General features: G+C 38.2%; 1 long non-coding RNA gene across 1 annotated transcript; it reads left to right on the plus strand.

Moving 5' to 3' along the window:
• The first annotated feature begins 1,016 nt into the window (after positions 1-1,016).
• LOC133087684 (uncharacterized) lies at positions 1,017-13,493 on the plus strand. Its single transcript, XR_009700431.1, has 3 exons — positions 1,017-1,063; positions 10,602-10,771; positions 13,346-13,493. It is a non-coding gene; the product is annotated as an uncharacterized LOC133087684 (long non-coding RNA).
• Positions 13,494-21,333: the final 7,840 nt, after the last annotated feature.

Consider the following 21,333-nt stretch of genomic DNA (forward strand, 5'->3'; position numbering starts at 1 on the left):
GGGGGGTCACTGAATCAGTTTAGGTGGAGCATTTTGAAAATGCCAACCACGTGGTGGGGCTGCCTGAGGAAAACCACTCCCACCATCCCCGGGAGAAATGCTGTCCCCAGGAGTGCTTCCCGCAGAAAGCTCCAGGGCCTCTGTCATGTGCAAAAAGAGAAACAAGCCCTGCATCCCTGTGAAGACTGATCAGCAGGGACTCCTGGTAGACTCAAAGGTGGTGAAATACAAGGGAGAGCAAAGATTTTTGCATGAGAGCCCCCAAAATATGAAGTTATTAAAACAAAAATAATAAACATAAGCAAACAAAATTAATTTCTCCCCTTCTAGAACTCTCTTCAAATCTTAAAAAGAAAAAAAAAGAATCTAGCAAAACTCAGATTCATCCAAAATAATTTTACTCCAAAGAGATGGAAATATAAGTTCAATTAAGCAAGTGGTCCTTATGATTTTTGTGCTATGGGTCGCTGGAGAAAAATCACTAAATTTGAGCAATAAAAGCAAAGTTTCAACTTTTAAAACTAAATTCCCAGGAAAGTCGGCACTGCATTCTTGCTGGAGTATTTACTGAATGAATGTGGCTGGTTAGTATGTTCACGACTAAGGAGAAGTTCAATATAGAAAAATGTCTCTGGAGACTTTAATTGAAACGAGGTAGAGTTAGATCACAATCCACAGGATCACGGAGGAGGGATATCTATGTCAGCCTAAGGTTTCCAGAAAGTGTTCCCAAATGAGAAAACTAATGAACCAAGTTCTTTAGGACAGAGTAATGCGATGTTGGGTGGGAGAAAGACTATTTCAAACGAAAAAAAAAAAAAAAAAGCAAGGAATGGTGACATAAATAGCCCAGCATTTTTGAAAAACCACAAGTTATGTGGTCTGATGATACCCAAAGGATGAGTAAGACTTAGCTGGGGAAAACGTGGAGGGAAGAGTATTTTAGGCAGAGAAAACAGTGTGTGGGAAGACCCTGGGGAAAGAAGGAACCAGAGGCACATTTGCAGACCTGAAGGGAAGCATTGTGGCTGGAGTATCCTGAAGAGCAGGAGAGGGAACGCAGGTCAGATTGGGTGGCTGGGAGGGGCTGGCCCATGCAGCGACTTGTGGGCAAGTTAAAGACTGTATTTTGTCCTTAGTTCACAGAGAAGCTATTAAGGGTTTTACAGAGGGATGATATTTTTAAATGATTACATTGGGCACCATGTGGAGGACAGATTATGAGACAAGGATGACCACAGAGAAAACAAAAGCGAGGCTTTATTTGCCCAGACAAGATATGACAGTGATTTGGGCTAAGTTTGTGGTCTTGGTGTTGAAGACAGACAGATATATGATAGGAATGACAAAATGTAAGAGAATTTGGGTGGCAAGGATCAATTTATTTTACAGCTATAGGGAAATACGGAATTTTAAGGTTTTAAGCTGGGATGTGACTTGATCTGACTATTCTATGAGAACCATGTAGAAGACCAAAAGAGCAAAGGCAGTCTGGATTTTTAAAAAATAAGTCAATGAGAAAGAGAAAGAGAGGATGTGATGACAGAAAATATATTAAGAAGATAGACTATTCAGCTCTCGATGAGTGACAAGTAGGAACAACGGAGGGTGGAATGTCAGATGAGCAGATCTCTGGCTTAGATACTAGATGGAGGGTTGTGACTTTAACTGATGTAGAAACTGCAGGAGGAGACAGGAGGTTTGGGTAATAAATAATATATGAATTTCCAGATGTGCTCAGTTTGCAGTGGTACCTGGGGGACATCCCAGAGCATGTAGAGATGGTTCTGGGGCTTGGGAGGAAGGTCTGGATGAGTCAGAGAGTCAGTCAGCAAGGTGTAGGTGGTATTTGAAGCCACAGGTTTGGATGATTGTTCTAGAAGCATATTTCAAACAATTAGGATTCTAAACCTCTTTTGTTGTTGTTGTTTTGCCCAATATGCTGGAAGCTTAAGGCATATGCCCCTCATCAGAAGCTCTTCCCTCCTGCCATGGGTTTGAGCGTGGCCGCAAGATCACCCCAGTGAGTGTGAGGGGGGCAGCAACACCACCAAAACAAAATAGACACATTTTTCATAGCCTCCATCTCACCCCCAAGTTATTGAGCCACTAATGTAGATTCGTAAATGCAGGCATCCCTGAGCAACACCAAAACTGCCTAAAATAGTAGCCTCACACAGTGGGCTCTCAAAAAATCATGTGCTGAACACAGACCAGAACCATAGAAAATGCCAAGAGAGACTAAGATAGAAAATGGTTGAAGAGGAAGAAGGAAAACTAGGAAAGATGACACCAAAGAAACCAAAAGAAGAGAGAAAAACAAGATAAAAACTGCCAAAAATATGTGGGTGAGTTTATCACACTTTTTTTTTTAGTGGGGTATAAGTTCTTTTTTTGTTATAGTATAGTTGGTTTATACCGTTGTGTTAGTTTCAGGTGTACAGCAAAGTGATATTGAGTTATACAAGTGTGTATATATATATAATATATATATATTCTTTTTCAGATTCTTTTCCCTTATAGGTTATTACAGTATAGTTCCCTGTGCTATATGGTAGGTATAGTTCCCTGTGCTATATGGTAGGTCCTTGTTGGTAGGTCCTGGTTGCTATATGGTAGGTCCATATAGCACAGGTATAGTTCCCTGTGCTATATGGTAGGTATAGTTCCATATAGCAGAGTATAGTTCCCTGTGCTATATGGTAGGTCCTTGTTGGTTATCTATTTTATATATGCTAGCGTGTATATGTTAATCCCAAATTCCCAGTTTATCCCTACTCCCTTTCCTCTTTGGTAACCATAAGTTTGTTTTCTCTGTCGGTGAGTCTATTTCTGTTTTGTAAATAAGTTTATTTGTGTCATTTTTAGATTCCACATATAAGTGATATCATATGGTATTTGTCTTTCTCTGTCTGGCTTACTTCACTTAGTATGATAATCTCTAGGTCCATCCATGTTGCCGCAAATGACATTATTTCATTCTTTTTAATGGCTGAGTAATATTCCATTGTCTATATGTACCACATCTTGTTTATCCATTCCTCTGTTGATAGACATTTAGGTTGCTTCCACATCTTGGCTACTGTAAATAGTGCTTCAGTGAACATTGGGGTGCATGTATATTTTCGAATTATGGCTTTCTGTGGATATATGCCCAGGAGTGGGATTGCTGGATCACATGGTAACTCTATTTTTAGCTTCTTAAGGAACCTCTATACTGTTCTCCATAGTGGCTGTACCAATTTACATTCCCACCAAGAGTGTAGGAGGGTTCCCTTCTCTCCACACCCTCTCCAGCATTTATTGTTTGTACACTTCTTAATGATGGCCATTCTGACCGGTGTGAGGTGGTACCTCATTGTAGTTTTGATTTGCATTTCTCTAATAATTAGCAATGTTGAGCATTTTTTCATGTGCCTATTGGCTATCTGTATGTCTTCTTTGAAGAAATGTATATTTAGATCTTCTGCCCATACTCTATTTTAACTAATTATTATTTTTATTGAAGTATAGTTGATTTATAATGTTGCATTAGTTTCAGGTGTACAGCAAAGTGATTCAGTTATATATATTCTTTTTCAGATGCTTTTGCATTATAGGTTATTACAAGACATAGAATACAGTTCCCTGTGCTATATAGTAGGTCCTTGTTGTTTATCTGTTTTATATATAGTAGTTTGTATCTGTTAATCCCAACCTCCTAATTTATCCCTCCCCCCCAACTTTCCCCTTTGGTAACCATAAGTTTGTTTTCTATAATATGTCTGCAAGTCTATTTCTGTTTTATCACACTCTGTTTTAGTTGTCTCTCTCTTTCCCCTAATTTAAATAGATCTCAGGCTTTTGTCCACCAAAACTAATAATAAGCACTCGGGCAACCATCTCTGAGCTGTATCATAAATGAGGCAAATTTAGGATGAACCATGTTTCCCAGTAAGATAGCCTTCCTTGAACACCACCCCTTTACTCATCACTCAAAACAAATATCAGAAAGCCAGGGAATGAAAATGATTTCACTCCAGAGATAACTTATTGGTAATAGTAAACCACTACCGAACACTTTTTAAAATGAAGTATTAGTAACAAATTATGTAAGACAAACCCCACAAACAATCACAATATTACAATACACAAGTGTGGGGAGATGTTGAGACTGGGGATCGCTTAACTGGGCTGGGAGCTCATTTGAACTTTTGTCTTCTGAGCACCTGGCATATGGTAGGCGCTCAATAAATGTCCAACAAAGTAGAGCAAATTGAATTTCCAAACTGAGGAACCGGAGTTTTCTTTACCTTCTGCTTTCAGGAATGCTTCTGATCTGGTATGTCTTCCCTCTGGCTGGCTACCACCTACTCGCTCTCAACACCTTTGCTTAGGCATCACCTCCCAAAGCCTTCCTCCAGCCTCCGACCCCTCTCTTTCCCCCTGGATTGCCCCCTCCCCACAATCATCTCAGGGCTGAGTTAGATGCCCCTTGTACAAACGGCTAAGCAATGGAGGTTCTCAAGGGAGAGCAATTTCACATCCCTCCTTTGTGACATCTAGCAATGTCTGGAGACGTTTTTGGTTGTCAAAATTTGGTAGGGAGGCGCTGCCGCTGGCATCTGTTGTGCAGGGGCCAGGGATGCTGCTAAACATCTACAATGCACAGGACACTCCCCAACAACTAAAAATTATCCAGCTTAAAATGCCAGTAATACTACGGCAGAGAAGCCCTGTGCTAAAGCATTCTTTGTGCGTATCTGTCCTTATACTTACCATGTTGTATTATAGTTCTTTGTTTGTATCTATACTTTATACCCTTTGGAGAAAGAAACTTTTATCCACTTTATTCACATTAGCTGGCACCACAGATCACAATGTTGTACTTACAAACCAAGGGTCATGAATTAATTTGTTGCTGGAACCTTTTGTTTATTTCTAGTGTCTGGCCTCAAACCTAAAACGTGAATGACTGAATATATGTTAGTTAATTCTTGACTACTTCAAATTCATCTCTCGTCTTCCAGTCCATTCACATGATTTGGAGAAATTCGCCAGCTTGTTATCTTAGTATTTCAAATTAGAATCTGTTGTTGTGTGCGATGTGGAGTTTTTATTCCTTACGATTATGCATAAAATTTTAAAAGTAAAGTTTTTCCAAGCATTAATCCTTGGGGTACCATACCACTCACATTTCTCCATTATATGAAGTATCTCTTTCTTTCCTCCACTGGCTTCCATCTTTGCTAAGGCTCCCTAGGCATGGCAGAATAGGCCGCAGGACTTATGGTAATTCTATTGCCCAACAGTTCTCACTGGAGACAGATTTTTGAAAGCCTCAAATCCATTTCCAACTAGGGCCCCTTGTTCTCCCTTATCTGCATTTTATTTACCTACTCCAAGAACTGACAGAGGTTAGTTCGGTGTAATTTCCTTTTACAGAGAGCCCCTGATGCCTATTCCTCTGTTAGTTTTGTGTTTAAATGTTCAGTGGATTTGTTTTCTGTTCCTTTTTCAGCTGGTAACTTGTGAGGCCCCCTCAAGGGATAATATTAGCTCCTCTGAACGATCTGGACAAGAGATATCAACCCACCAGGCAGGGGATGCTGGCAGTGGGGCTCCTGGGAAATGAGCATGTGTCTGATTTCCCACAGAGCTCATCTAACGCTGCACCCCAAGGTATACATATTCCCCTCAACTCGGCGTCTCTGCTGTTAAGGTTAGCATGATATTTACTACTACTCTGTCTTTAAGAAAAGGAAGAACGCGGCACAGTAGCACAAACAAGGACTTTGGAGTCCAAAAGACCTGCCTTTGAGACTCAGCATTGTTATTTTTTTGGTTCTATGACCAGGAACATTCTTAACCCCATTTTCCTTATCTGTAAGCAGGAGGTAATATCTACTTCAGATGCTTAAGGAATTAACACATGCAAATATTTAGCAAGGGATCTGACTGATACCAGGTATTCAATAAATTAGAGCCCCTCCTTTTCCCGATAACTTGGTTATAGATTATCACATAACAGTGAATTAGAGAGTTCAAGTATAAGAGCTACTCCGAAATCCTTTTTCTAATGACAGAGCAATGAGTGCATTGAATCAGAGCAACAAATGTGATCCTCTGCATGAAAGACACAAAACGTAGTGAAAGCCACAGTGTGGCTTTTCTTGGGGGACTACATCTGTGGTCATAGAGCTCCATGGACCCCTCTGATAAAGTATCCCCAGGCAGCTCTCTGTTGGATGGGCAACACACTAGGCTTCTATTCTTCTCAATTTTCATGTGGCTGCCTCTTTTCTCTCAATCTCAAGGACCATAGATTCCAGCTGGTTAATACATTGCATACTGTGCAGTAGATGCTATTTTAAATTAAGGCACTATATGAGAACATGCAAGAAGCACATAAAAGCCATTTGACTTTTTTGACAGTTCCATACTTTTCTGCATAAATACTTAGAGGACACCTTCCAAATCTCCCCAGTGGTCCGTCACAGCTAATCTCAAGGGAAATACAAAACACAGCAGCCGAGTCCCAAGAAATACGATAAAAGCAAGTGACTCAAAACCTCAGGTGGCCCCATCCTGCATGTTTTCTTTTCCACAGGATTTTGTGCCTGGGTGATCACTTTTCCTTGAGTAAGGAGTAAACTGTATCTTAGCTGCTGCTCTTGCATATTCGGGACGCCACAGATCTTTGATTGCCGAGACATTGCGTGTTGCATACAGAGCTGGCTTTAATGACGTGTTCACGGGAAATTAATCTGCCTCGTCAGGGAATTGACACTCATCTCAGCTGCTCTGGAAATGGGAGTTGCTGATTTGTTTGCCAAGTGGATGGCTTCTCTGAGATCAGCATTCAAATGCTGCATTGTTAGTAATAATAATACGCTAAAGCTCTTCAAACACTCAAATATGTTTCTCCTAAAGCCTGACAAATGCTTTCAATCTTCCATGGTCTGTATTTTAAGTAGGATCTTAGCTCTGGGAACTTAAAAAATTTTTTTTCATGACGGCAACTTAGACCTGTCTTCTCAGTTGGTCTCATACCATTTTTATATAAATTAAGTGCCTAAAACTCATTTAAGAGGAAAACATTCGGAGGCCCTTTGCATTCCTGTATCCACTCTTGTGTGTTTCTCTGTCAAAAAACATTGACTGTTTCTCAAATATCACTAAGAACATGTAGATTTAAAAAGATAATGAATGAGCCAAGTTGAGGAAATCCCTACTATCCTTTGTGCTCAATTCCCAAAGTAAGAGACGATTGTATGTTTGGATTTGTAACAAACAGACACGACTTATAAACGTTTAGACATTTGCTTATGGCAGTGTGTGTGTGTGTGTGTGTGTGTGTGTGTGTGTGTGTGAGAAAACAAATGTAGCAAGTCCAATTCTTAGCCCACAACTCAAAGGCATACAAAGTAGAACTTCCTTTCCTTCTCTGTCACTGAATTCACTTTCTATTTTTAACCTCAGTTGTCCTCAGTTTTCATTTTGGTTCTAGTTCTTTAAGAGGAGATCAAAGGTTGAGGGTGGGGGAGGTCTGATCTGGTCACTGGTTTTAAAATTGCTTATCCACTGTATTATGTATCCACTGTCACATCCTCATGCCCTCTGGTCCTTCATCCAGGACTTGCATTGTCCCTTCTAAGGCTGTAAGGCTGACTTGCATTGTCCCTCATTCCTAACCTCAAGGCCTGGTGGGCTTTTGCCCTTGCCATTTTGGTGCCTCTCCTTAGTGCATGAGCATCATTTTCTTGCTCCCAGATAACACTAGCCATGGAAATTCTGTGGCATTAACACCCTATTGACTTGTAGGTCACCCTTGAGCGTGTGTATGACTGCCCTTGCTCTGTCTTTTGTAGCAGGCTGCAGGGGCATAGTTTCTGCTCCTGTTGGCTCTGCAAAACTACCTAGGATTCTGCATTTCTGCAATGGGTGTCGGACTCGCACCAAATGGAGAGAGCAGTTTCTCACAAATCCAGCAGTTTACCCTCTCCTGGCTTCCTTCTAACGAGCTTCCCACCCCAATCTGGGAAAAGTAAAATTTGTCTGTAGACAGGGAGCCCTACACTCTGAGTTCTTCAGAGGTGTTTTGAATCTGTTGTTTGGGCCACACCTCCCCTGGAAGCTTTGGCTTTTGGCAATAAAAATGTAGAGATGGCTCTTTTTCCCTCCACTTGTATTATATTAAATCTCTTCCCTAAGGCATTGAGAGCTTAATGGCCTGAGTACTCAAACTGGAGAAAGGTTAAGTAGTATAAGGAAACACAGGTATAAAACCTTGGTTCATATTTCCAAATATTGTCACACTTCACTAAATATTACTGTTTTAACTATGTGTCATGCTAAGTATTAACAAAATTTTAAGAGAGCTTTATATTTTATAGAACACCTTATTTTTAGCATATATATGATCCAGCAATCCCACTCCTGGGTATATATCCAAAAACAAAAACACTAATTCAAAAACATACATGCACCCCAATGTTCATAGCAGCATTGTTTACAATAGCCAAAATACGGAAGCAACCGAAGTGTCCATTAACAGATGAATGGATAAGGAAGATGTGGTATACACACACACACACACACACACACGTGTACACACAATGGAATATTAGTCATAGCTAGTGGGAAGCAGCTGCATTGCACAGGGAGATCAGCTCAGTGCTTTGTGACCACCTAGAGGGGTGGGATAGGGAGGGTGGGAGGGAGACGCAAGAGGGAGCGGATATGGGGAAATATGTTTATGTAAAGCTGATTCACTTTGTTATACGGCAGAAACTAGCACACCATTGTAAAGCAATTATACTCCAATAAAGTTGTTAAAAAAAAAAAAGAAATTTTGACCTTTGCAACAACGTTGATGGACCCAGAGAGTATTATGCTTAGTGAAATAAGTCAAAGGAAGACAAATATTGTTTCATCACTTATATATGGAAACTAAAAAATAAAACAAACAAATGTATATAACAAAACGATATATAAAGAAAACAAACTAGTCGATACCAGTGAGGAGAGGGAAGAGGGGAGGGGCAAATAGGGGTATGAGATTAAGAGATACAAGCTACTGTGTACAAAATAAACAACAAGACTATATTGTACAGCACAGGGAAATACAGTCATTATTTTGTAATAACTTTAAATGGAGTATAATCTATAAAAATATTGAATCACTATGCTGTATACCTGAAACTAATATAATGTTGTAAATCAACTACACTTCAATTAAAAATAAAAAAAACCCCACAAAGCATAGAGCGAGGTACCCTAAGGAAGCACAGACATCTAAAAAAAAGTCAGTATTTAGATACCTATAGGTAAAGGGAATCCTAAATATTAGGTCTCTTAGGTCTTTATTCCAAATGACCTTGAAATTTTCTGACTCTGAAAATCAATTTTCCCAAATTAGGTCTCTTGAAAACGAGTCTGCAAATAACAAGCAGAAAGATGAAGAAGGAATAAAAGGATATAAATTGGCCAAAGACCAAATTATATTTGGCTGCTTAGATTTCAGCACTGATTTTACTTTATTTTTCCAACTATGGTAAATATCATGAGACCCTATCAACCCTTACAAGCACGTAGAATGCCTTTTTATATCCTGTTTTCTCTGATTTTATATCCTATAATCATCTTCATCAACTGCCCTTTGCCAAATATTTGTTCCTCTTAGAATCCTTCCTTCCTCAGGCTAAGTTAGTTATCTCTTTCCTTAGGCTTTCCAAGTACCTTGTCTCACTGTTAGAATGAATCACAAGTTGCATTTATTTCAATAGATGTCAATTTTCTCTTTTTCTCTACTATAGTCTGTTTATAAATTTTTTACTGTTTTTTTACTTTTGTATCACTGATGCCCAGCGTAGCATTTGGATGTTCATTAAATGTTAAGTGTGGGGGAAAAGGCAGGTAAAGAGTAAACTGTGTCCTGGTAGAGCTGGGCCTTAAAGTTCATTCATTCATTCAATTAGTGAATCAGTCATCCAAAAATACTCCTTGAGCGCCTACTATACGCTAAGCACTGCCTAGGCATTAGCTTTAGTACAGTGAACAGAAGAGAAAAATTCCCCATTGAGCTTACTTTCTAATAGAGGATGAAGACAGTAAAAAACAAATAAATAGAGAAAATATCAGGTTGTGATCAGTGGTCTGAAGGAAATAAAGCAAAGTAGAGAAAGAGAGGGACCCCAGATTGGGAGGGTATTGTCTTTTACAGAGAGCAGTTCCAAAAGGTCTGACCACCTCAAATAAGGTTGTATTTGGGCAAAGATCTAAAAGGATATGTGAAACAGATGATGCAGATATCAGGGCTGGAGGGGAGGAGGGACCATTCCATGCAGAGGAAACAATAAATGCAAAGGTTCTGAGGCAAAATGGTACCCACTGTGTTTAAGGAACAGTACTGAGGCAGTGTAGGTTAAGAAGGGGGATGGCAGCTAATTAGGTCTGAAAAGTCTTTTATGCAGGTATTTTTAGTCTATGACAAAGGTTTTGGATTTTATTCTAAGTGTCATGGGATTTCATTAGAAGGTTTTGGAACATAAGATTGATACGATATTAAATCATGATTGACGTGACTTTAGTGTTTAAAGCATCACTCTGACACTGTGTAGAAAAGCCTGTATGGGCTCCCGGCGACCGCCGGAGCACTGGCTAGGAGGCCACCGCGATCGTGCAGGAGAGAGCTGCTGGGGGCTTAGACCCAGGCTGTGAGAAGTGGGCTGATTCTGGATTCATCTAGAAGACAGAGAACACAGGATTTCCTAACGGAACGGAATGGATGGTGAGATGCACATCTGAATTAAAGGTTCCTTCGGGATTTGGGGCTTGACATTCGGGATTTGGGGCTTGACATTCGGGATTTGGGGCTTGACATTCGGGATTTGGGGCTTGACATTCGGGATTTGGGGCTTGACAAACTTGGTAAGTGGTCCTGCTCATCCTATGAAGAGAACACCGAGGAAAGAGCTAGTTTGGGGGTGTAAGGAAGGGAGCAGATGAATCAAGAGCTCTGCTCTAGACGTTTTTGGGGAGGAAAAGCTTTCCTTGACCCTCTAAGGGTCCCCGGTTGGGTCCGAAAATTAAACTGACAAAGACAGATTAACAGGAGAAAAGCATATACATTGTATTAAATTTTTATGTATATGGGAGTTTTCACAAGACAATGAAGACCTGAAGAAGTGACCACAGCAGGAAGCTTTTATACCTTCCAGACAAACAAACAAACAAACAATCCATTTGTGAAGAACTGACAAGACTAAGGCATTTGGGTGAAGGGTAGTAAATGGTGAAGTGGTAGCTAGGAAGATGAAGGTTAGTTTAACAAGGTTTGCTAATCTTGTGAAAGCAAGATTTTTCAGCCCACAATTCCCTGTCTCTGGTGATAAGAATGTGTTCCCTCCTCCAGATACAGGGACGGTATCTTGCACGTGGGAGTTTCATGACCTGTTTCAGAGAAGAGGGGAGGGGGGAACAGGTCAGAGTGCCCTTCCTGCTTCTGCCTTTTAGAAAATTCCTGCGGCTTAAGGTATTTAATATGTCAAGGTGCCCTATTTGGGGTAGCATGTCCTGAGCCCTATCAACATGTTTACTTTGAGGTGTCTATTTGACATACAGGTGGAAGTGTGGAGTAGGTGGTAAAAATGAGAGTCAGCAGTGTAGGGGAGAATGTGACACTGGGGATGTGAATCTGGAAGTCAAGAAAATGGGTGAGATGAGAGAGAGAGAGAGAGGGAGAGAGAGAGAGAGGGAGAGAGGGAGAGAGGGAGGGAGGGAGGGGGAAGAGAGGGAGGGAGGGGGGAGAGAGAGAGGAAGGGGGAGAGGGAGAGGGAGGGGGAGAGGGAGAGAGAGAGAGATCCGAGGATTGAGGCCTGGGCACTTCAAAGTTTAGTCAAAATAAGTCAAAGAGAAGAGGATAGAGAAGAAGAAAAAGTGTTGCTCCTCTATCTCTGAAGTCCAGGTAGCCAAAGTATGTCGGCGTTTTTAGATGGTGGTCAGCTGGGTCAAACGATGCTGAAAGGCAGGATAGGATAAGGACTGAGAATTATGGATTGACTTTGGCAATAAGGTGGCCATTGAAGACACTAGCATAATCAGTTTCAACAGAGTAGTGGGGACTAAGGTCATTGGAGTGTGTTCAGGAGAATTGAAGGGGCAGTGGAAACAGTAAGTATGTACAGTTCTTTATAGGAGATTTACTATAAAAGGAGTAGATAAATAAGGTGCAGCTAGACATAGATTTGGGTAAAGCGAAAGATTATTATATTTTTAAGTTTTAATCTTGAAATGACAGTTGATGCCCAAGATGCTGCAAAAGTATTACAGAGATCCCATGTTCCCTTCACCCAGCCTCACGTAATATTAAAGGTTTAAAATAAGATGTATCACATTTTTGTGTTCTTGTGAGAATTATCCAGTGTATTGGGGAAAATGGATGATATAGGATAAATGGAGGTAATTGTATCTGTAAAGCCCTTTAGTAGGTGAAGGGATAAGATCTAGTACACAAGTGGAAAAGTTGGACTCAATTCTGGGCATGGCATTGTAACTCATGGAAAGACGCAATATATGGTTTTCATATTTATTGGTGGGAACTTGTATGAATTTTCATCCGATTGCTCCTATTTTCTCCTGAAATAAGAAGTTGAACATGTGAAGATATGATGAGGTGTTGCTTGGTTGGAGATAACGGGAAAGAGTCACCTAGAAGAGGGCCAATCTCTGGACTAAGAAAATGCAGTAGGATCACGGTTAACCCTAAGGCCTCTGTAAGGTTTGTGGTCATCATATGAAAGTGAGACTAATCGGTCTCATAGTTTGTTTTTCTTCAGTTATATTCAATTGTTCGAATGAAGAACAAACGGAGAGTTGAATTTTAGCCAGGGTTGGCGTTTCAACCAGAAAGTAGAACAAAGAGAGACAGGGGTAAGATAATCAGAGATGTGCTTTAAGGAGTGATTTCTATGATGGATCACGGAATCTAAACTGAGTAAGGAAGGAAGAGAGGATATAAGGTAAAGAATGGTCAATGGCCTGGAAATCCCAGCAGAGTCAAACATTTTTGGAGTTTAGATACTGGAGTGAATGTGCTTGAAGCGGAGGCAGTAGAAGTCAGAGAGGGGAATGTCTGGAGATTGTGGAACCAGTGCAGATGTTGGAATAATAAGCACGGAAGGAAAAATCCGAGGTGGAGAATCACCAAGATTATGATAGTGGTAGTTTTGGAGAGAGCAGCCATAAACCAGATCATAAAAGATTTGAGGAAAGTGGGGGAGGGACCCAGACATCTGTGCATGACAAGCCAGAACCACCAGCCCATACGATGCTTTTGTTTTGGTTTTTGTTTTTCTTTTTTTAGAAAAAAACAAACACCCCAGCACCCCCTCTGGACAGACACTGCCACGCAGAAGGTCAACTTGGAAGTGAATGGTTCCTTGAGCCCCTTAGAAACAGGAACCTCACTCAACAGGATGCATCCCTGAGCCAGGGCTTCTGGCTTAGCAAGAAGAGGTCCGGCGTTCCCGTCAGATTGGAAGTTACGTGCAGGCACTCCTGTGCCCCTGCACAATCTGGCTGGAGTAGATGACGAAAATTCAAAGTCTCTGGGCATTTTACGGAAAAAGGAAGAAGCAACCTTCCAGAAGCAGCGACTAAGAGTAAGAACACTAACTCCCTTCCGCCAACTCAACTGTATGTGAGCGTGAAAGGACAGGAATCATTTTCTGTGGAATCAGTATCCTCAGGGAGCATCCACGCTCAGGTAGAAGAAGGTAAAGATACTTTCACAGACCCATCATGATGAGCATATAGGGATTTTACCCGTGAAAAGTAATGTGTCTCATAGGCACAGTGGAGGGGTCTGAGGGTGAGACTGAATCTGGGCTTCTTGTGAAGATTAAAATAATTTTGGATGAAGAGAATAATAGGATTAATCCTGATTGCATCTTGAGATGAGATGAATAATCAATTCTAATTATTACCTCCTTTAATCAAGAATTCTGGGACTTCCCTGGTGGTGCAGTGGTTAAGAATCCGCCTGCCAATGCAGGGGACACGGGTTCGAGCCCTGGTCTGGGAAGATACCACATGCCACGGAGCAACTAAGCCCATGCGCCACAAATACTGAGCCTGCGCTCTAGAACCTGCGAGCCACAACTACTGAGCCCACGTGCTGCAACTACTGAAGCCCGCGTGCCGAGAGCCTGTGCTCTGCAACGAGAGAAGCTACCACAAAGAGAAGCCCGCGCACCGCAACGAAGAGTAGCCCCCGCTCGTTGCAACTAGAGAAAGCCTGCACGCAGCAACAAAGACCCAATGCAGCCAAAAATAAATAAATAAATAAATAAATTTAAAACAGAAAGAATTCTGTGGCATTCTTGATGAAGTGGAAATGCTGATGGAGTGCAAATGTGATTGACCCAAATGGGCTACCTTTGCCCACCTTTGCCTGACTTGGCTGAGTTTAGTGCGGAAGCTACAAGAGGGACTTACACAGAGAATTAAGGGTACACCAGAATATGAATCACTACTACCCTTAAAAAAATCTCATTTATTCTGAATAAATTCATTTAGAATTTGTCTTATTTTGATCTGAGCTGAACTAGAGCTTACTATTTTATGCTATTTGAAGATAAGGCTTGCTCAGCAAATTATTAATATAAATGATATTGCAGATGTTTAACTTACTTAGAAGTACTCTTTCTGTGACATTTGCACATAAATGTGTTAAACTGATACTGTTAATTACAAATGAGTCATTTAATGTGTTATAAATATATATATGAGTGCATTTTCACACAGTAAAATCCTATTTATGATAAATACCCCCCCAAAGTGTGCCTCTATAAATATAAAAATGCATGCTTATTCTAGCTGGAAGTGTTTTCAATTTTGTCTCAACAACAGAAATCTTAATTTTCTGCCCAGTTTTACAATCGTAGATAGCTAGTAGCATCTAGTCCTGCTTCCTTTCTTACTTAATTCTAATGAACCCCTAAATCTTTAATTTAGTAATAGCCTATTAACCTATAAGTTACCTCCAGACCTCTTCAAAGAAGTACGCAGCTTGGAGTAGTATCAAAAAACCCTACAATGGAAATTAGTCCTGATTCTGCTATTAACTAACTATCAAACCTCCACAAAATCACTTTACTTCATAAAACATCAGTTACTTACAGAAATTGAACCAGACGAGCTTTTGAAGTTCCTGTCAACTCTGAAGTCCATGACCATTATTAAGTCTTAAATTAACAATGACCCAACTTTTCAAATGTGGCGTGTAGAGAAAGTCTCCCTAAATTTAATAATTGAAATTCATAAGCATCTATTTATTTAACGTCATGTTAATAATGCTTACTAAAAAGTGGATGATACAGAAAGACCATACCATATTCTATATCAAACAGAACTTTTAAAATAACATTTTTCTAGAGATTGTCATACTAAGTGAAGTAAGTTAGAGAAAGACAAATATCATAGGGTATCACTTATATGTGGAATCTAAAATAATGATAAAAATGAACTTATTTACAAAACAGAAATAGACTCACAGACATAGAAAACAAACTTAAGGTTACCAAAATGGAAAGGTGGGGAGGGATAAACTGGGAATTTGGGATTAACAGATACAAACTACCATGTATAAAACAGATAAACAACAAGGGCCTACTGTATACCACAGGGAACTATATTCGATATCTTGTAATAACCTATAATGGAAAAGAATCTGAAAAATTATATATAACTGAATCACTTTGCTGTATACCTAAAAAACTGTAAATCAACTACATTTCCATAAAAAAATAACATCTTTCTAATCGAAAAATAAAGGCATAATGGCTATTGAAAAGTTGCAAAATAAAACTAAAGACAACAAAAATTTCACTACCAATCCCCACAATCATTATTTTTTTATATACATGCTTCTTGTCTCCTTTCTATGAGTACATATTAATAAACTATTATGCAAATGAACATACAGATTTATAAATTATTTTATTTCCCTCATAATAGTGTCATTAAAAGTATGTATTTCTAAAAGATAATTTTAACTTTCACCTCTAGTCATGATGGAGTAACTGTTACCAGATTTGCCTGATAGGAAATGATTGGAAAACTGGACTAAATATTCTAAAAAATTAATAAACAGAAACCTCAGTTAAATGGAGTTGGGAGACCAGAAGGGGAAGCTCTCACACCCTGTGACAAGAGCAGAGCCCAACAGGAAGAAGAAAGACTCCTTACTGGCAAGGACTCAGCCAATGAAAAGCCATGGACTACTTGTTTACTATAGCCCTCCCGACTTCCTTTTTCTCTCTATAAAAGCAATCTCCTTAACCTTGTCATGTGGGGGCTTGCAGGTGGCTCACCATGTTTGCAGATCCCAAATTGCAATTCTCTGCTGATTCCGAGTAAACCCATCTTTGCTGGAAAAATATCTGACAGTCTAATTGTTTCAGGTCAACAATATGAAACAATTGTTTACAGGCATTGAACAACAAGCAGCCCAAGTGTGTGATTACTAAGATGGGAGGAAAAACAAGCCCTAATATTACCCTGGCTTTCTGGCTGGAGGCACTTTCCAGCGCAATGCAAGGAAGCATGATCTAAGCAGAGCACGTTGCATATAGCAGAGTAATGAGTGTGTGGGGAGGCCAACACGGCTGGCATTTAAAAGGCAGAGCACCAGAAAGGAAAGCAGTACATAAAAAAGAAAATCCAAAATCACATGGAGGAAACTCTTGAGTCTTTGGCCAAATACTAAATAGAGGCTTTAAAAAGGTAAACCTAATAGGGCTAAACTATCTTTAAAGACTACTATAGAACCTTCCAAATAGAGCTTAAAAATAAGCCTCAAAAAATTTGGGTGACCCACAATAAGTTACATGCCTACCAAACAAACAAAACCTATCTAGATCTTTAAAAGAGAACAACATACAGATCTTCAACAATATAACATTCATAATGTCAACCATCTAATCCAAAACTGCTAGACATGTGAGAAAAATCAGTCCCTAGAAACAGACCCAAGTATAATGAAAGGAATGTTTACAAATTTCAAGGATTTAAAAGAAATTTAACATAATTAGGAGGAAAATGAAAGATTTAAAATAACCAAATGAAACTTCTAGAGCTGAAAAAAAAAATAATCTTAAGTAAAAAATATTCTGGATGGGATTACTAGGAGATTAGACATTTCAAAAGAAAAGATCAGTTAACTTAAAGACTTTATAATAGAAATTATCCAAACTGAAGCAGGGGGGGGGGGGAAAACTGGAAAAAATAATGAATAGAGTGTTGGTGAGCTCTGGAAAAATATCAAGTGTTCTAACATATGTTGCTTCCCATATCAGGAATAAAAGATAGGACATCACTACAGATCCTATGGACATGTAAAGATAAGAGATTTTATGACCAAATTTATGCCAATAAATTTGACAACTTAGATAAAATAAATGGATTTCTTGAAAGATACAAATTACCCAAACTGGAAGATTAAAAAATAAAAATTCTGACTAGCTTCATACCTAAGAAAAAAATTGAATTCATAATATAAACCTTCTCTCAAAATAACTTCTGGTCCAGGTTGGAATCACTGGTGAATTTATCAAACATTTAAGTAATAAATTATACAAATCTTTCTGCAACCCTTTCAGAGAGTAGAGGAGAAGGAAACATTTCTCAACCCTATATATCCCAGTATTAAAACCAGAGAAAGATATTAAAAGAAAAGAAAATTAGAGGTCAACATCCTTCCTGAACATAGTTGCATAAATCCTTAATAAAATATTACCAATACAATTTATGGTATCAAGACCAGATGGAATTTATCCCATTAATGCAGTATTAACATTAAAAAATAATCATACATCAATAATTAATGTATTTTATCACCTTATCAGAATAAAGGCAAAATATAAATGAATAAATAAAAACACACAAAAATTAATGTAATTCTTTACATTTAACAGAATAAACAGGAAACATAACCATCTCAATGGATATAGGGGCATTTGACAAAATTTAACATCCATTTAAGATAATATCTCTTGGTAAACTAGATAAAGAAAGGAATTACATCAACCTCATAAGGAGTATCTATAAAAATCAAGAGACAACCCATATTTAAAGATGAAACTCTAATATTAAGAAAAATGAATGTTGTCCCTCACAACTGCTATTTAACATTGCACTGGATGCCCTTGAACAGTAAGACAAGAAAGAGGAAAAGCTTTCAGACTGGAAAGAAAGTAGTACAACTCTCATTATTTATATACAGCATGATCATGTAGGTAAAAAATCCCAAGAAATCTGCATAAGGGCTATTGTAACTAATAACTGAATTTTGCAAGGTCACAGCATATATGGTCAATAAACAAAAGCCATTTTTTCTGTATCCTATCAGCAAACAGATAAAAAATTAAATGTATACAATAATTCCATGTACAATAGACTCAAAAACATACAATTCTTAATGATAAATTAAGAAAGAAGTATAAGAACTCTACACTGAAAACTATAAAACACTGCTGAGAGGAGTTAAAGAAATCCTAAAGAAGTGGCGAGCTGTATCATGGTTAGACATTGGGAGATTATATTATTAAGGTACAGTTTCTCCAAATTAATCTATAATTTCAGTTTTTGTTTTGTTTTGTTTTGTAGAATCGACTGGAAGGACCTCAAATAGCTAAAACAATTTTTAAAAAGAAAAGGAACATATTTGGAGGTTTTACACTTTTGATTTTATGATTTATAATAAAGTTACAGTAATCAAAACAGTGTGTTATTGGTGTAAGATAAAGTATAGCTCAATGGATCAGAGTAGAGAGTACCGAAATAACTTGATACTTATATTGATTTTCAACAAAGTTGCCAAGGTAATTTAATGGAGAAAAGAATAGGTCTTTTCAACAAATGAAGCTGGAACAACTACTAATTCACATGGAGAAAAAATCTTTGGCCCTCACCTCATATCTTCACAAAACTAACTAGAATAGACCACAGACCTCAATGTGAAAGCTGAAACCATAAAACTTTTAAAAAGAAACATAGGATAAAATCTTTGTAATTCTGGAGTAGGCACAGATTTCTTGGGACACAAAATCATTACTATAAAATTAAAAAAATGATAAATTGGTCATCATCACAATGAAAAACTTCTCCTTTTAGAAAGACACTGTTAAGACAAGGACAATACAAACCATAGACCAGAAGAAAACATTTATAGTAGATATAGCTCAAAAAGGACTTAAATTGAGACTATAGAGAGAACTCTTACAACTCAATAATAAGAAAACAAACCAAATTAATAAAATTTATCAAATGAGATACTACTACATATATAATGTTATTTAAAGAACTATCCTTTGTATGTAGAGTGACCAGACACAATTTCCCTGAGATCTTACAAGTTACTATTTGTTGCTGTTTTTTAAAATATCCTGGTTTTAATAAATAATATGGCAATCCTATTTACAACATTTTAAAAACTTTTTTAGAACATTATGATCTATTGTTTCTCTTTAAAATAGTTCAGTATAAACAGTATGTATAGATGTATAAGTTTTGTTTAATCTGTACCCTAGCTGAGGATCTGTATAAATTGTTAGCATATAAAGTACCCTAATCCAGAATCGACACTACAAGGTGCATAGTTTGCTCTTGGCAATCAAGAATCCACAACACAGAGGAATCTAGGGCAACTGTTTTAAATATGAATGACTGAATGAGAAGCCTTGTTAATTAAAGGATATTAGAAATAATTGGTCAACTGAGCAGTATTCAAGACATGTCATTGCCTGGGAAGATTGTGTAGGTATCTACTTCTTTGCATGAAAAAAATAGAAGAATAGCAAATTCAACAACCTAGCACCTTTAGAGAAAACTGGTTTTGGCTCCTTCCACCGAAGAGAGGACGAACAAGAAAAGGTCCACTGGTCCTGCCAAAAGCGTCATGTTGCTTCCGCCTTGGAGTAACCTTTGTTGCCAAGTGCTTATTGGAATGCCTGAAAAGCCAGAAAGCAGAGGGCTTTGCCCACCTCCTGGAACTGGCCTTATGATTGTTTGGGGGGCTGTTTACTAATAAATGTTTGCGTTCATAGCAAATTGATCCTTAGACTTTGGATTCATAACATCATAACAGGTGGTAAGGGTGTGGGCAAGGGGGCACATACTCCCTACTTACTTCCAGTTATCACAGGCTACCAACATTTATCAAAGGACCTACAACTGTGAAAGGTCAAATTGGCTTACGGTTTTCAACATGAGATTTTTTCAAATTCTTTCAAATTCTTGAAAAGGAATAGATATGTGTATATGTATAACTGAATCACTTTGCTGTACACCTGAAACTATCACAACATTGTCAATCAACTATACTCCAATACAAATTAAAAATTTAAAAAATCTAAAAAAAACCCAAGATTAAAAAAAAAATGAAATTGACAAAGGTAGATAGATGATAGTTTTTTTTTTTGTTGTTGTTGGCTTTATTTTGATTATCTTATTCTACAGTTCAAAATAAAAAGTGGTCAAAATTTTGTCTGATTCATTTGTATTTTCTTTAATTTTAGTTTATTCATAAATGGATAGATTTCATCCTTGTAGATTAGTAGAATAGAAACCAGTGGTCTAAAATGTCCATAAAACTAGAAAGGAGGGGAACATAGTAAAATATCAGCAAGATCTGGTGAATGAAAGACTATTGGCGAAGGTAAAGTTTCTGTGTCATGAATTAAATACTAGTCTTAAATTTTATAGACTGTGTGATTATGTCATTGGATAAGATGATAAATTGAGGAAGAGAAACTGGGTTGGGAAAGGACAAGTATTCATTAATTAAATTTTAATATGTATACTCAAGGCAATGGCGAGTTGTTCAACTGAAAAGTATAGAAGTACTAGAGCTTAAGTGAGTGTCAAGGATGTAATTTATTTGTTAAACAATTATTACTCAGACCTTGCCACATGTTAAAGTAAGAAACTGGGTGTACATTGATGAAAAAAACAGATGTAGTCCCCACCTGCATAGAGGTTATAATTTGAGGTTAATAGTCTAGGATAAGCACCTGCTAATGACTACTTCGAGAATGTGTCAAATATTACAGAAAAGTCAAAGTAAAAATTAAGATGGAAAATGTACCAAATTTGGCAATAATGAAGTCGTAAGTGAGTGCTGAGAGAGCAGTTTTATCAGAATGATGGGAACAGGAGCAAGATTACAGAAGGTTAAGGAAGGAGTAGAAAAGAGCACCCTAGTAGATGGCATCCTTAAAAAAAGGATTCTTACGAGGGAAATGTTGATTACTTGTTCTCTTAGGTTCATAAAGAATCAAAAGGAAAAATAAA

The sequence above is a fragment of the Eubalaena glacialis genome, chromosome 3 (genome assembly GCF_028564815.1).
Source record: "Eubalaena glacialis isolate mEubGla1 chromosome 3, mEubGla1.1.hap2.+ XY, whole genome shotgun sequence".
In the NCBI taxonomy this organism is placed as follows: Eukaryota; Metazoa; Chordata; class Mammalia; order Artiodactyla; family Balaenidae; genus Eubalaena; species Eubalaena glacialis.